This window comes from Sapajus apella, unplaced genomic scaffold, assembly GCF_009761245.1.
Source record: "Sapajus apella isolate SASKATOON/1434 unplaced genomic scaffold, GSC_monkey_1.0 scaffold61, whole genome shotgun sequence".
NCBI classification, from domain to species: domain Eukaryota; kingdom Metazoa; phylum Chordata; class Mammalia; order Primates; family Cebidae; genus Sapajus; species Sapajus apella.
The window spans coordinates 606,501-623,987 of NW_022437001.1; the positions used below are offsets into that span (position 1 = coordinate 606,501).

General features: G+C 34.8%; 1 protein-coding gene and 1 long non-coding RNA gene across 4 annotated transcripts in view; one reads left to right on the forward strand and one right to left on the reverse strand.

Moving 5' to 3' along the window:
- The window catches only part of FBXW7 (F-box and WD repeat domain containing 7), a 226,930-nt gene that overhangs the window by 80,581 nt on the left and 128,862 nt on the right, over nt 1–17,487 (forward strand). Inside the window, exon 1 of one of the 3 annotated variants that reach the window (XM_032246406.1) lies at nt 14,343–14,358. The exons of the other annotated variants lie outside the window; for them this stretch is intronic. The gene's annotated coding sequence lies outside the window, so the exon portion shown is untranslated. Of the gene's footprint in view, nt 1–14,342; nt 14,359–17,487 lie in introns of those variants that run through there. 3 annotated transcript variants of the gene reach the window in all.
- On the reverse strand, nt 717–13,908 carry LOC116528952. The gene is made up of 3 exons (XR_004259301.1): nt 13,602–13,908; nt 2,405–2,447; nt 717–972 (listed from the first exon to the last, which is right to left on the reverse strand). It is a non-coding gene; the product is annotated as an uncharacterized LOC116528952 (long non-coding RNA).

Genomic DNA, 17,487 nt, shown 5'->3' on the forward strand with positions numbered 1-17,487 from the left:
CCATGCCCAGCTATTTTTTGTATTTTTAGTATAGATGGAGTTTCACCATGTTGACCAGGCTGGTCTTGAACTCCTGGCCTCAAGTGATCCACCTGCCTCATTCTCCCAAAGTGGCGGGATTACAGGCATGAGCCACCACAGCCAACCAAAAACATTCTTTGTAATGAATGATACAGGTAATATGCCAGACAAGAAATTACTCAGTGTGTTATGTGAGATTTAAAAAAAAAGAGAAAACTGGAAGTGAAAGTACTTTAAATTCTTGTCTGATGAGGTGAAGATTTTAACTTGGTGTAAGGAATAGAAATCAAAGATGTGAGAAATTTTTCATTAATTAGAACTTTGAGATTCTTCTTTTAAGGATGCAGTGATGCTAGTGAAGTAGTTGAGTGAACCATCTTTCACATAGCAGCTATAAAATCTGGACAAAATATTGAAAGAAAAACTTTAACTGTTTTAAAAGCAATGTAAAGTAACCAAAGAAGGCAGAAACCAGATGAGAGCCTCCAATTGCAATGTGTAATTGTGTGTTTGTGGCTTTCTTGCCTTAGCCTCCTGTTGTTCCAATGGTATAGGAAAGAAGTTAGCAGTTGGAAATTTACTCAGGGGAATCCTGGAAGCAAGAAGTAAGATCCAAAATCTGAATGGAAACTCTGTCCAGATTGTAGCTAATCATGAAACAATACATGCATAGGGAGACCCCAGGGGACCCCGTGTAAAAACAGGTAGAAACAAGAGTGGAATCTGCTCTTGAAAGAATTAAACCATATAATTCATATTTGCTTCTTTTTTTGACAGAACATGTTGTTGACAAAGAGTTAAAATTTAGGGAAGAAACACTGAAAGCAAGATAACATCAGAGGATGTGGGCCACACATCTGAGTATAGTCTCTGTCCAGTTCCTTCGCTGACCACCAGACTACCGAGGTGCAGAGGGAATCCCCTGGGCATCAGGTTAGAAGAAGGAAGCAGCTGGAAGGTGAAAGAACTAAGTAAAATCATTGTTGCTTACCACAGGGGAGACACACAATAAGTCCTCACTTAACTTTATTGATAGGTTCTTGGAATCTGATTTTAAGTGAAACAATGTGTAACAAAATATTTTTCTCCCCTCAATTTTATAACAAAACAATATTAAAGGAAATGACAGTGTTTAAGGATCTTGGTATATGTTGTTTTGCTTCAGGTTGCTGTTTCCAAGAACCTGTCAATGATACGAACTGAGGACTTACTGAAGTTTGCAGTTTTAGTCCATGCAAGCCCATTAGAATCATACAACACAAAAACCAAATGTTCTTTGAAAGACTGTGACAAAATCCTATTGCTATAATATGTTGTTTACAATATCTATTTTCAACCAAAAATTATTAGATATGCAAAGAAAGTGTAAATGTGATTCATTCTCAGGTAAAGAAAATCAGTTAATAGAAATTAACCCTGAGTATAGCTAGATACTGGATTTAGCAGGCAAAGACTTTAAAATAGTGCTAAATATAATCGGAAGAATTTAAGGAATCCTGTGTTCAAAAGGATTAAAGAAAAATACAGTCGCCCCTCTGTTTCCATGGTTTCTGCATCTGCAGATTCAACCAACCATGGATCAAAAATAGTTGTGGAAAAACATAATAAAAATTTACAGTACAACAGTAAAAATATGCAAATTAAAAACAATAAAGTCTTGTTGAGTGAACAGATAAGAGATCAAAACAGAGAAATATAAAGAAGAGAATTTTAGGGTTGAGGTCAGTAACTGCAATGAAATTTTATGTGACAGAGTCTTGCTCTGTTGTCCAGGCTGGAGTACAGTGGCATGATCTCAGTTCTCTGCAACCTCAGCCTCCGAGTTGAAGCGATTCTTTTGCTTCAGCCTCCAAGGTTTCTGGGAGTACAGACGGGCAACACCATGCCCAGCTAATTTTTGTATTTTTAGTAGAGACAGGGTCTCACCATGTTGATCAGGCCAGTCTCAGACTTGAACTCCCGATCTCAGGTGATCTGCCTACTTCAGCCTCCCAAACTGATGGGATTACAGGTATGAGCCACCGTGCCCACACATGAAATTTAATTAAACAAGCAAAACAGTTGTTTGGAGATGGCAAAAGAATCAGTTAAAGATAGATTAATAAAAGTTATCTATTGGAAAGAGAAAGAATGGGGAAAAATAAGCAGAGTTTGAGAGACCTTTGGGGTAATACAGTGTTTGAACATCCATCTAAATGGAGTCTCAGAGAATAAATAATGGCTTGAAAACTCCCAACATTGGTGGAGAGTACCAATTTACATATTGAGGAAGCTCAGCCAACTTCAAGCAGGATAAACATACACAAAAAACATATGTAAGCACATAAGTAGTCAAATTGCTCAATGCCAGAGAATTTCTTGAAAGTAGCCAGAAATAACTTACCAGAAACAATGGCGACCTCTAGTCATGCTTATGGTATATTCAGCTGAAAGGCAAAAAGCTATCAAATAAGAATTCTATGTTCAGCTAGAAGTGAAGGTAAAATAAATACATGTTCAGATAAGCCAAAACTGGGAAATTTTTCACCAGCCAACCACCATTACAAGCAATTCTAAAGGAATTGATTTCAAGGGAAATGGTACCAGTAACATCAAAACTAGTAAATACATAATTTAATTTTTATAATTATAAACTATATTTTTTCTTATTTTAAAAACAAGTACCTGTGACTTGAAGCAAAAATTATGATGCTGTATTGTTGGGTTTATAATGGAGTTTGATAATTGACATATGATATTTAACATGTATGTTATGAAATGACATGCAAATTGATATATTAAACAATAGTCTTTTGAACATGGTACATCTCATTAGGGTTGTTGTTTAATTTTAGTAATGTATAACAAAACTTTAAAGTGTGGTAAAATACATGAAAATTTGCCATTTCCATTTTAGCTGTACGATTCAGTGGCACATTACATTCCCAGTGTTGTTCATTCATTACTACTTTTTCCAGAACTTTTCTATCATTTCAAACAGAAATTCTGTACTTACTAAGCAGTAATTTCCCATTTCCCTTTCCCTAGTCCTTGGCAATGTCTAATCTACTTTCTGAATTTGCGTATATGTAGTATTCCCCTTATCTACAGTTTTGCTTTCTGCAATTTCAGTTATCCATGGTCCTCCACGGTCTGAAAATTGGTGATTATAGTACAATAAGGTATTTTCAGAGACAGAGAGAGACCACATTCATATAACTTTATTACCGTATAATTCTTTTTTATTATTAACATTGTTAATCTCTTTGCCCAATTTACAGATTAAACTAATAACTATATATGTATAGGAAAAGAAATAGTGTATATAGAGTTTCTTTCTAACTGTGGTGTCAAGCATTCACTGGGGGTTCTTGGAACATATGTCCTGTGGATAAGTGGGGGACTAGTGTACTTCCTGCCCAGCCCCTTGGTTTGGAATCACTGCTGTATGAATATAAGGGCAGTCTGCCTGTGTGGTAACTCTCCATTGATCACCAGGGTGAATGAGTTAATTGCTGTCTATTAAGAGTCTTGGAATGACTATTGAGTTTGCTCTGTGTATGTATACATGCAACAGTATGGCTACTGTTGTAGCTGATTTGGCTATGGTATTGTAGTAGCTTATTTGCTTCAGAGATGGAGTAGTGATAAAATCTGGTTTACTTAGTGGAAGCTGGTGTAAAAATGGGTTCTCTGTTTTATTGAATTTAGCTTGATTGGAAAAAGTGGAAGTGCTGATGGTTTTGAAAATATGATGGTAATGATGTCATCCTCTGGTTTCAATATTTTGTAGCACTTGTGGTAGATTAAATGCTGGTGTTGGTAGTAAAGTCATTCTGTAGTTATAGTCTGAACTAGCTGTACTGTTTTGGGTAGTGACTTAGACAGTAGTGAATACCACTTTCCTAGGCAGGGCCCCTCACCTCTCCTAGAGAGCCATTTCACTGCATGTTGGAGCAAATATACAGACAGGAAGTAGTTAGACCCTAATTTCTACAAGTTAGGTCAGTTGGGGAACAATTGTGGTTGTCTACCTGTGTTAGGGCTGTATTGGTTTTGCTTTTAGTTGTGCTATAAAGTGGGAAAGATTGAATTGCTTATTTATCTCTTATTTATGGTGAAACTTTCCTGTGGTCCATAGAAGTGGCATAGCAAGCTGAACATAGCTGGGTTGGTTCTTGATTACAAGATCCTACCCCCACCTACCTTTTTTTCCTGCCTAGTTTCTTGTATTCATACTGCAAGCTCTTTTTCTCAGTTAGAAGTAAGTTAGTTCACTCTTGATAGAGCTGGTTTACAAAGGAATTTTATGTGTGTCATACTGTTTGATTCTCTCTTAAAAGTAGATATAGGACTGTGGTAACAATCCAACATGATGTTAACTGTGCTCTCATTTTTAAATGTGTAAATGGATGTGTGTGAAATGGTGGCTTGTCTGATACAGTATTGGCTGCTAAGACATGTCTGACCTAGAGCCTAGATGTGTTGGCTTCTTAATAGTCTCTGTGCCATGCTGGATGATGTATATTTGGATCATTCTTTTTAGTTGACTAAGATGATACATATCTTATACCTCTTGAGAGGAACATAAAGGCAGGTGAAAAATTTACTAGATGCTCTTAAAAGATGAAAATAGATGTGCTCCATCACTAGTATAGTTTCTTTTTGACCACTGTGTCAACCTGTTTAAAAGTATATTTTAAACATCAAATTAAAAATATTTCCTTAACTGACTTTTTTTTTTTAATAGGGGTGGGGAAGATATGAGTAGAAGAGAAATGCATTGGAAACTGAGTACCACTACCCTTTTTCTTTACCTTCTATTCAAAAATCTTTCTTAAATTCTACAGTATCAGTATAACAATTTTTATCTTTTCAACTGTCTTTAAGATTCTTTATTTTGTCTCCAGACTGTTAGGATTCTACTAGAGAAGTTGCTTTTGGATTTTAATTTCTCTGCTCCATTTTCATCTTCTTTTTTAATTAAAAAAATCCAGTTTTATTGAGTTCTAATTAATGCATAATTTGTTGAGTTTTGACATATATGTGTACTCATGAAGCCATCACCACAATGTATATAACCAGTGAATATATATATCACCCTCAAAAGCCTCTTTGTAATCTCTTCCCTCCCCACTTCCTGGCAACCACTGATTTGCTTTCTGTTACTGTAGGTTAGTTTGCATTTTCTTGAATGTTATGTAGATAGAATTATATAATGTGTCTCCTCTTTTGTCTGACTTCTTTCAACCTTAACTGAATACATTTGAGATTAGTCTATGTTGTTGGATGAATAATCAATACTTTTTTTTAACTAGGGAATGGTATTTCCTTTTTAGTGTATATTACAATTTGTTTTTTGCCTGTTTCCATTTAGCTATTATTACTGGATTGGGTTATTAACAGTTATTGACTATTATGAATAAAGTGGTCACAATGTTTGTCTGTGGTTTTGTTATGTGGACTTGTGCTCTTATTTCTCCTATAAGTGGAATGGCTGAGTCATGTAGTAGGTGTATATTTACCTTTATAAGACACTACCAAACTTTTCCAAACAGATTCTATCAGTTTATATTACCACTTGCAGTGTATGAGCATTTCAGTTGTTTCACGTCCTCAGAATTCTTGGTATGGTCAGTATTTTATTTGTTTTAGTAGCTATATAATAATGTCTTATTGTGGTATTCATTAATTATTAGGAAAGTGTGAATTATGTTAAACATCTTTACGCTTGTTTGCCATTCACGTATTTTTTTTTTTTTTTGGAGATCCACTCTTGCTCTGTTGCCAGGCTGCAGGCTGGAGTGACATATCTTTTTTTGTCGAAGTATTTTCTCAAATCTTTTACCTATTTATTTATTTATTTTTTATTTTAAATAAGAGCCTTGCTCTGTCTCTCAGGCTGGAGTGCAGCGATATGGTCATAGCTCACGTCAGCCTTGACCTCTTGAACTCAAGTGATCCTCCTACCTCAGCCACCTGAGCAACTGGGACTACAGGTGTGTACTGTGACACTCAGCTAATTTTATTTTTTAAAGATAGGGTCTGACTGTTGCCCAGGCTGGTCTCAAACTTCTGGCCTTACGCCATCCTTCCACTTCAGCCTCCTAAACTGCTGGGATTACAGGCATGAGCCACAGCGCCTGACTACTTAATTTTTTTTTATTGTATTGTTTGTCTTATTATTGAATTATAAGAGTTCTTTATGTGTTCTAAATACTAGTCCTTTGAATAACTAGTTGCAGATTTTTTTCAGTTTGTGGCTTGCCTTTTTTTCTTTACCAATTTCTTCTCAAGTTCAAAAGTCTTTTATTTTGATGAATACACGTTTATATTTTTTCTTTTATATATCATGCTTCTTGTATTGTATTTTGGTAGGCCAAATAATGATTTCTGAAAGATGTCCACATCCTAATTTCCAAAAGCTGTGTGTATGTTACCTGACATGGCTCTAGGAATTTTCATACGTGATTAAGTAAAGGATCTTTAAAGGGGACGGTTATCTAGGTGAGCCCAGAGTAATCAGAGAGTCCTTGTAAGGGAGAGGCAAAACCAGTCAGGGCAGAATTGATGAATAACTGCAGCAGAGGTTGGAATGATATGCTTTGAAGATGGAGGAAGGGGTCATGAGCTAAGGCCATGAGCTAATAAATTTGTGTTGCTTTACACCACGTTTATAGTAATTTCTTACAACAGCCAGTATAGGTTTTGGTACCTCTAAGTGGAATGGTGCTGTAACAAATACCTAAAAAGGTGAAAGTGGCTTTGAAATTGGGGTATTGGCAGAAGCTGGTATAATTTTGAGGAAGGTGATAGAGAAAGCCTGTACAACGGTACAGCCCCTTTTGGGGCTGGTGAGGCCCCAGAAGGAGGGGAGGAGCACAGTAGAGAAAATCTGTTATCATGTTAGAGAATACCTAAATCATCATAAAGAGACTGTTGGTTGGTGGAAATGTGAATGTTAAAGATGCTGCTGCTTGTGGAGACTATGAAGGACTTGAGGAAGATGTTACTGGAAACTGAAGTAAAGGGGATCCTTGTTTAGATTGTAACAGAAAGCTCACCTGAATTCTGTCCTATAGTTATGTGACTAAGTCTTCTGTGTTGCCCGGGTATGGCAGCAGTCATTTATGTATACATTTGTAGTTCTATTCTGTACTTGTTATAAAGTAGTTTTAATTAAAGTGACAGATTTATAGTTTTATAAAATAAATTTATATTTGAAAAATCCATATTTAGAACAAATATCTTGGTAGACTATATATATTCTTGAGATATTATCATTATAAAAGTTTTTTACAGCTTTCTTTTGAATAAATGGATATGTAAAAGTAATTTCTTTTTAAACCTTTAATTTCTAGATTTCATGATGACTTCTTTAAAAAGAATAATTTTTAAAAATGCATTTTAATTTATAACTATAATGATTGTTTAAGGAAAGACGTATGTTAGTTTTATTTAGATTTGCTCATTTTTTATTGAAGAAAGCTATTTGGAAAGTGGAAGTACGTTGTTTGGTAGAGTAATTGTAAATGGTAGCTCTTGTTAATGGCTGATATTTATTAGTGGATACAACTTAAAAATATCCATACATTCAGTCTTTATCCTTATCTTTCAGATGTTTTTATTCTGCATTTTAGGTTTTTTGTTTGTTTTTGGAAGGAGGATATATAAAAAAAGTAATTTACTACATTTTTAGCCATTGACAAGTTGAAATTCAGTGTTTAAATTTTTTTTATATAAAAAGAACTGTTTAGTATGGAATTCCTAAATATTATAGTTCCCTCTTCTGTCCTTTCAGAGCTATTGCATCCTGTTTAATTTTTTTGCATTCAATTCAACCAGTGTTTGAAAATTACCAGTAGACTTAAAGTACTTCTCTGGAGTTAGAAGAGCTCCTATGTCTGATGCTATACTGCTGGTATTTCTGTTCAAGTTGGAATTTGGAATAGTCATTATCAAAAGTTATTTGTAGCAAAAGAAAAAAAAAGAAAAAGGAAAAAGTTATTTGTAGGAAATATTGAAGATTAAGTGAGGTACAAGGTAAGTGACACAGTGAAGAAACACAGACAGTTTCAGAATATGAGACGCCTAACGTGGTTTCTGCAAATTAGTGGCATAAAAAAAGAAAAAGAAGAAAAAAGAAGGCTTAGGGAGTTATTTGCCAGTAAAAGAGATACAAGAAACAGTACTTTGGTTTCTGTTCAGATCAAATTAATTAGAAAAGATATTTTTAAAGTAAGATGGGGAATTTAAATATTGACTGGTATTACTTAATATCATGGAAGTATACTTAATTTGAATGTGTATAGTAACTTTGTGAGTATGAAAGGCAGTGGCCAGATTAATGGTACATACTGATGTATATGGATGAGGGAAATAATGACGTGATATCTGGAATTTATTTTAAAATACCTTGGAAAAAATGAATACAAGGTAGATAAAGGAATATTGCTAATATTTTAGTACCTGGTAAATATAGTGATGGTAGATATATAGAGGTTCATTATACTCTTTTCTCCACTTTTATATATATTTGAAAAATTTCATTAAAAAATTCTAAAAAATATTTTTTTCTTTTAGAAACCAACACATACTAAAAAATATTTAAATGTTTTTCCATTGACCACGTTTTTGCCGCCACCACTCTTTCAACATTTTAAAAATGTGCCTACATCTTTAAAAATTTGATTTACATTTCATTAAGAAAATGAGGCATTTCCTGGCCATTTCATTACTCTTGTATTTTTTCTCCTTACCTGCTGTCAACATCTACTAGAAAAAGATTTGTTTTTTATGTACCTTCTCCCTGAAATATAAAAGTTCAAACAAGGCAGGAGAGAGTTTTGCCTATTTTTGTATGGCCGCATCTTCCTTATCTATACCTGCCTAGCATGTGGTAGGTGCTGAGTAAATATTTTAATGACTGAATAGATTGAATAGACCAGAGTTCTAGAAGACATGGGGTGACATGGGGTTTGGTTAAGGACAGAACCAAGGAGAACTCCTTTGAAAATTAACTCGGTGGGATTTACAAGGGAAAATGTGGGCTAATACATAGAAATTAGGATAAGAAATCATCTTCTCTGACTGTAAAGCTTTAATATGTCAAGCATTTAACATATCCTCAGCATAAAGTAATTAAGGTTTTGTTTGTTTGTTTGTTTTTGAGGTGGAGTCCCGCTTTGCCACCCAGGCTGGAGTGCAATGGTGCTATCTTGGCTCACCGCAACTTCCGCCTCCCAGGTTCAAGTGATTCTCCTGCCTGAGCCTCCCAAGTAGCTGGGATTACAGGCATGTGCCACTACGCCTGGCTAATTGTTTCTTTTTCTTTTTTTTTTTTTTTTTTGAGACGGAGCCACACTCTGCTGCCCAGGCTGGAGTATAGGGGAGTGATTTCAGCTTGCTGCAACCTCCACCTCCTTGGTTCAAGCAGTTCTCTGCCTTAGCCTCCCAAGTAGCTGAGATTACAGGCATGTGCCACCACGCCCAGCTAAGTTTTGTATTTTTAGTAGAGATGGGGTTTCACCATCAACGCTGGTCTTGAACTCTTGACCTTGTGATCCACCCACCTCGGTCTCCCAAAGTGCTGGGATTACAGGCATGAGCCACTGCACCCAGACATTAATTAAGTTTTTATACTGTAATTTCTCTAATTGTTGTTAATATATTCTTAAAAGTATTTTTCCTCCTAATTTATTTATTACTGCACGGCAGTTCCTTCTTGAGGTTCTATTTAAAGTTTATGTATTTCTTCTCAGGAAAAAACAGTTACTTAAAACTAGTGATTTGTACAGGCAAGATGAATTTTAGAAGGTGTTCTTATAATTTCTTTTTATATTAAAAATATATAATGTCACATTTATCTTTTCCTAACAACTGATCGTCTTTCTTTTTCATTGTGTAGTTATAAGCTAGATTTTTAAATTTTACTCCATGGACTACCGTAGTTGTTGTTCTGCTTAAAAAAGATGTTAGTGTTTAACACTACTGTGAGACACAGCTGATAACAATTGTGCTCAACAATCAAGATGACTAATAGTTGGGTTTTAAAAATGACAGTGAAAATTCAGAAACATTTTATACTTGCAAAAGTGAGTATTTTTTAAATCACTGCTTTAAAATTACTGAAGTTATTTTAATAACCAACACTGTACTTTGCATTTTTTTTGAGATGGAGTCTCCTTCTGTTGTTAGGCTGGAGTGCAGTGGCGTGATCTCAGCTCACTGCAGCCTCCACCTCCCTAATTCAAGTGATTCCCCTGCCTCAGCCTCCTGAGTAGCTGGTACTACAGGCACAGGCCACCATACCCAGCTAAAATTCTTTTTTTGTATTTTTAGTAGAGATGGGGTTTCGCCATGTTGTCTAGGATGGTCTCTGTCTCTTGATCTGCCTACCTCAGCCTCCTGAAGTGCTGGGATTACAGGTGTGAGCCACCATGCTTGGCCCCAACACTGTATTTTAAGGAAAAAATGTAAGCAAAGATTTTTAGTGATTCTAAATTTGTTTTGCTCTCTGGACCTCTTTAAACTTTTAAAAATTACTGGAGACTACAAAAAGCTTTGATTTATGTGGGTTATATCTCTTAATATTTATCATATTAGAAAATAAATCTGAGAAGTTTAAACAGTTTTCATTTATTAAATTTATTTACAAATAACAGCTAATTACATGTTTATACAATTAAAGTCTGGCTTGCAGAAAAACAGTTGGATTCTCATATCTGCTTTTGTATTCAGTTTGTTAGGATATTGCATGCTATATACTCTGACAAAAACTTTGTGTATACACAAGAGACAGAGTAAAAAACATAAGTAATATCTTAGTATTATTATAGAAATAATTTTGATCTTATAGATTCCATGTAAGTGTCTTAGGAACACCCAGGGTTCATATTTTGAAACTTGCCGGAGTCATCTCTGCAATGCTGTGTATTGTGTGTGACAAATAGTGTTTTCAAATGAAACAATTATTTTCAAAATACAGTGTCAGTTGCCAAAGTTTTTATTTGATTTTTTTTTTTTTTTTTTTTTTTTTTTTTGAGACAGGATCTTGCTCTGTCATCCAGGCTGAAGTGCAGCTACGGCTTACTGCAGCCTTTACCTCCTGGAATCAAACGATCTTTCCAATTTAGATTCCCAAGTAGGTGGGACTATAGGCAAGTGCCACCATGCCCTGCTAATTTTTGTATGTTTTGTGGAGATAGGATCCACCATATTGCCCAGGCTGCTCTCAAACTCCTGGGCTCAAGCAGTATGCTCACACCCAACTCAGCCTCTGGGAGCTGGATTCTTTGATACATTTTTACCTTTAGGGGAACTGTAAAAATTAGCTTATGCTTACTTATGCAAATAAATTTGAGCATTGAGGAAGGATATCATGTTTTAGTGTTTTGTTTATAGATTTCACATCTTTTAGCCTACGATTTAAGAGGAGTGATCACCCTGTATCTTAAGGAAATGAAAATTATTTGATAGAAATGGATTGTTAAATATTTTTAAAACAAGTTTTGACAGTTACTTGCCATTAAGGGGGAAAGCAGCTTTAAAATGTATTAGTTTATTGAAGAAATACACAAGATGCTTAATTGTCATTAGTGAGCAAGTATTAATGTTCTTTCCTCTTTTATCTATACCTAGAAAAGTTAATTATAAAGTTTTTCAAAGCAATATTATGCTGCTTTTTTAGTAATTTTTAAACCTTATCTTTGTTGGTTTGCCTTCCAGCTTCATCTGTTTGCAACCTAAGAATCAGTAGTACTGTGCATCAAATTACCTGATATGGAAGGAAAATGATAAATAATGAAAATACCCCATATTGCTTATACTCTCAGTTATAATTATTAATACAAGATCCAAGGGATATTGGTGTGGGGGATGAGGAGGAAGAAACATTGCAAGTAAAGCTATTTCACAAGTATTCTGTAACTTCAAATCTTTTATTTCATAGTTTGAAACAATAGTGATGAAGACTGAATAGCTAGTAAGATAACTTACTTTCACTAATAGCAGTATGACAGGGATTTTTAATTGATGCTTGTTGGTAATATTAGACACATAATGTATTTGTAGGCTTTTGTTAATTAGAAAACTAATACAAATATCAAATTATTTTGGGCAGGTTATAAATTTTTTTTGGCAGCACAAATCCTACCAAGTTTTAATGGGCTGCTGTCTTGTTTTTACATTAGCATGATGTATGAATTTTTTCGTTACTACTCTTAGCCTCTTTACCCATTTGCTAGGAGTACATCAGCAGCACCAGGACATTTTTCCCTAACGTGTCTGGCATGCATCTGAAAATGTAACAGAGGAGGGGGAGTATAGCTAGATTTTAGAAGTACTTTTGTTAAATCATTTAAGAAACTTAAACTTCAGATTTGATAGTACTTCAGATTTTCTACATAATGTGCTCTTTCGATGAGTAGCTGTGTAGCAGCAGCACGGGAAAAGCAAGTTCTTGGCAATACCAGCTCAATTGCATCTGCAGATGAGGATTTAAAATTCTGTGCAGCAGACAGTACCTCCAGCAGGCGAGTAAAAGGTTACTGCATTATTTTTCTTGTTTGTTTCCATAGCCTTTATCTACAAAGGATTTTAAAAAAATGGAATGGGAAGTGCATGCCTGTTTTTAGATATTCTGGAAATTGATTTAAGTATAACATGAATATCAAAAGGGCAGTGCAAGGTGAAGGCAGAGGCAGTGCTGGATCTTTTCAGCTTTAAACCAGGGAAGAAACTGAGCATGTTACATATGCAAATAAGAAACCTTTCAGTGCCACAGACAATAGGAAGTTTTAAAATACATCCTTTAATTTAAGGTTTTTATTATTACATTTAGTTTTTAGACTGTCTTTCCCCAAAATGGGTGCTATTACATTAGCAATCTTTGGTCTATGAATGTTCATTTAAGTTACAGTAATTTGAAGTATGATTATTTGGGAAGACTATAAAGTATTTGTATTAATGTGACCCTCCCTTGTCCTGGAAATTGTAATGTGGATTAATTATGTGGTGTAAACAAATACCTTTGTGCATTGGCAAAGGTAGAATGCTTAAATATAAAAGGTATTATAGCTAACAGACTTAATATTGTTGCTTATGTTTTCAGGATGGCATGTGGTTTTTAAAAAAAATCTTTTAAATGAAATGCAGATAAGCAAGTGGGAGAAAATTCAGTATCAAAACAGTGAGGTGTTTGATGGCTTTTTACTTACTGTCAATACCTACCTATATAGCCATATGTCCTTTTTTCTCATTAAAACTCTTATAACATTTATGATACCCAGAGCCTCCTTGTATCCAGCTTGTTTATTACATTATTATCTGCACCAGTATTTTTGCTATAGATTTTTATTGTTCATTACTTCTCAAGTCTACATAAAGTATTCAGAGGGAATTTTTTGCTTGCATATCTTATTCAGTTACCCTCCTACCCTCTCTTATCAGTCCTCAAAGATTTGTAATAGCTCCTGTCTACATTTTGTTTATTTTAAAATACTTAGGCCTATATTTTTGTATTATAGATTGAATAATAAGATTGAAAACAATTCTGTAAATTAATATATAATATAGAAGTAAAATTTGTTGATCATTCTTACTGTGAGTGTTTGGCAGGCTTCTTGAATTGTAGAGTCATAAAAGGTCAGCAGTTCTGATTGGTAAGTTAAAGAATCCGTCCAGTAATTTGCTCCCTGTTGTTTCTCAAAGCAATGCAGCAGCAGTTCTTTTCCAGATATTGAACGGTTCTTGAACAGTGTGTGTGGCGATGGGGAGGGGTGGAGCTCATTCCTGTTGGTTGTTGAAATAGTGTGCATTTACAGAGGGAACAGGTTGGATAGGCTGAGCTGAAGGAGTAGGCAAATAGATCTAAACTGAAGGAAGACGGAAAGTGGTTAGTATAATTTCAGGGTGTCTTATCTTGAGTTTGTTCCTTTTTTAAGTACTAGGGCTTTAATATAGAACAATTTAAAATATTAAAGCACCTTACCTTCTTTCTAAAGAGTAGCTAGGAGACTTCTGTTTTTAATAATGAGTTTTTCTTGGTGATGACTTTGTGTCTGGCATCTTCTGTAGCAAAGCTGTTGTTTCATTCTTTTAGCAGTGTTTCGTTCAGCTAGAGAGCTGCAGAATGAGGCAGTTTGACAATTTTGAGTATATATGTGACATCACCAGTTCTGATTTTTTAAGTCAGATTCTCATCTAATGAGCAAGTCAATGTGTGGCTGTGGCTGCAGCATTATTTCTTCTTTAATGAAGAGGTTGAGCCGTTCGACCTGCTGCTCCGATTTGTTCTCTTGTAGCCATAAATCAGACCAGTTGCAGAGATTATCCATCGAATGTCCCAGGCAACCAAAGGTAACTACATAGATTTATTTCAAATAAAAATATGCCATGAAAATGAGTGCATTATGACTAGGACCAAATGATTAAAGATAAAAGACCAATTAAAGATATTCCTAGCAGTTTTCTTGACCTTGCAGTAGATATCCAATATCATTTTGTCATCATCAGATTGTGTAGCAATGGAAATGCACTGCAGTAATTGATTTTGTAATAGGATCAGGTGATTTACTAGCTGCACTGACAACCACTTGCTTGCTTGCTCTGAGCTGTGGAGCACTCTAATGGATGTTGTGATTGCAGCCTGGAGTTTATGTGAGGCTGCTGGCCACTTAAAGCAGCAGCACTTATTTTAAAGATTAGATTAGTAAGTTTTTCTTTCTTATTTTATTTGTTTCAACTTTTGTGGGTAGCCTTGGTAATTTGTAGTTAACTTGCATGCCCTCATGAAATTGTAGAGATTATATATTATTTCATTCATCAACTCATAGTCTTTCTGCTCCATATTCCTAGCTCAGCATCAACATATTCTGGTATTGACCATGAGAGCACATCTCTAAAATATGAGAGTTTATGGTAACTCTGTTATCTAAAGAAAGTGGAATATTCCTCACATTCGTAAATTTCATTAGCTTCAAACTCTAGCTGTAATTATATTAGAATGATAGTAAGGTTCTTGATCTCTTGAGTTGTCCTACATTTGTTTTGCATCCTTTTTTGGTCTTTTACTTTCTTAGTGGTTTCATGAGGACAACAACATTTAGGAAATGTGAGTTGTATTACTTTTAAGGGATACTGATGAAGATATATAAAGCTATTTTAAAGTAGTATTTGAGAATATAGCAAATTAAAGATTTAATATCCAGTATTCTAAATTTCAAAGTGATTATTTTAAAATAATTTTTGTTTTCCTCTTCTATGCCTTTTAAACAAATAATTGGTTCAAATCTAGAAGTGTAGTACTGTTGCTAACTGTAAAATAGAACTACTGTTGTAGAAACTCAGATGCTGTCAAAGACTTTGATTACTTAAAACATTTTGCCGATGGTGCTATATTAGAAAAAAACACTCTCTTCCCTTCTGTTCCTCTTCAATACCTCTACTTCATGTAAAGTGTTTTATGCGGACTCCGACACATACAAATACTGAATTTTTTTATCATTCCCTATTCATGTTCTTGCCATGATAGAGACACCATTTCTCTCAACCATATCTAACAACATTTATAAAAATTAAATAATATTAACCATTTACTAGAGTAGAAATTGAGCATAAGATTATAATGATGTAAAGTATTCAAATTACCATGTTAAGAGAGTTTTCCTTTTTGATGTACTCAAATAGTCACCCGTAGTGTTTGAAACTTTAGTGTTTCTAGAAAGTTGAAAATGCTATCAGTGCTAGCATGCACATTTCTCTTCATTCAGATACTTCAGACATTATGGAAAATTGAATATGATTTAAACACTAGTATTTGTAATCTTTTATTATTTAATAGGTAAAAAGTGTATAGACTCTCCTGACTTCCAGGGAAAACACCCTTTTGTGAACACTGATGAACATAAGCACATTAATATCATTTGAGATTTGGTCAAGGGTGTCTCCGAATTTCATATATATTGAAAATGTTTAATGATGGACCACCAGCAAGTTAACCATGGATGTCTTTTACTGGAGTGCCATACATCAAAGCATCTTTTCATGATGGGTTCAGCAAATAGGAGGCCAGGAAGTAAACACCAGAGTGTTGACTACTTTTTATCAAAGTTAGAACGATAACTGTGATTGATCTATGATTAGACAGTATTTTATGTAAAATAAATGGACAGTGTGAAGTTCTAGCCTCAGTGGAGCTGCGTTTTCTAAAGAGCCCTGGATCAGGCATGAGTTGAGTTTAATTTGACTCTGCCACTAATCTATTTGATAACCTTGATCAAATTATGTATGAACATTTTAAAGTCCTTTAAACATTCCCTTAAAAATGTCCATTAAAAAATTTTAATTTACCCTTACCAGTGGGAAATAGTTAGAATACTTGACCTTTAAGCTATAGAAGTTGGAGTTAGGAAAAAGGATGAAGTTTCTTAAACCAGTTGTAGGTGATGTTAAAATGTCTTCTTTCACTTTTCATGTCTCTTTTTTTAGGGGGGTGGTGGTATGGGTAACATGTTTCTGCTAAGAATACTGTTTTATCTTTTTGATATCCAATATTTCCTAAGTAGGATAGTAATTCTAGAAATTATCTGGTGCTGCCATCCTTTTTCTAAGCTTTCTAACAAAGGTAATGTCAGTAGGGAGTTACCTAGCATATTTTTTAGTAAACACCTTTTAAGAAGGGTGTTCATTATGTTATTGGTGTTCTCTCCAGATGTGCCTGTTAGATAAGCTTTGTGCAGTCATCTTTGTTGCCTAGGCAAAATGGTTTGTACGTTGACTGACTGAACCCTTACTTTGGCCCAAGTACTGTATTAAGCACTTTTTTTTTTTTAAGGGCAGAATCTTGCTTTGTCACCCAGTTTGGAGTACAGTGGCACAATCTTGGCTCACTGCAACCTCTGCCTCCTGGGTTCAAGCAGTTCTCTTGCCTTAGCCTCACAAGTATCTGGGATTACAGGCTCCTGACCCCATGGCCAGTTAATTTTTTGTATATTTAGTAGAGACATGATTTTTCCATGTTGCCCGGGCTGGTCTCTAAATCCTGGCCTCAAGTGATCTGCCCACCTTGGCCTTCTAAGGTGTTGGGATTATAGGTGTGAGCCACTGTGCCTGGCCTGTACTAAGCACTTGTATGTTAGCTATGTCATTTATGAGAAAGACATTCTAATGATTAATTTTAAAGATGAGAAAACTGAGGCTCAGAGAGGTTCTATACCTTTCCTAAAAATCACACAACTAGGAATTAGCAGAACCAATGTCAAAACTTTGAGCATCAGCCTGATGCTCAAAGGAAATGCTCATTGAAGAAGCACTTTGGATTTTGAAATTCCTGCTAAGTATAATGCAAATATTAAAAAAAAATCCCAAATCTGAAACATTTCTGGTTCCAAGCATTTCAGATAAGAGATACTCAATTTGTATTTGCAGTTCCAATTAAGCTGTGAGTGTAGAGATGAAGCCAAATTTTATCTGAAGATGTTATATGAT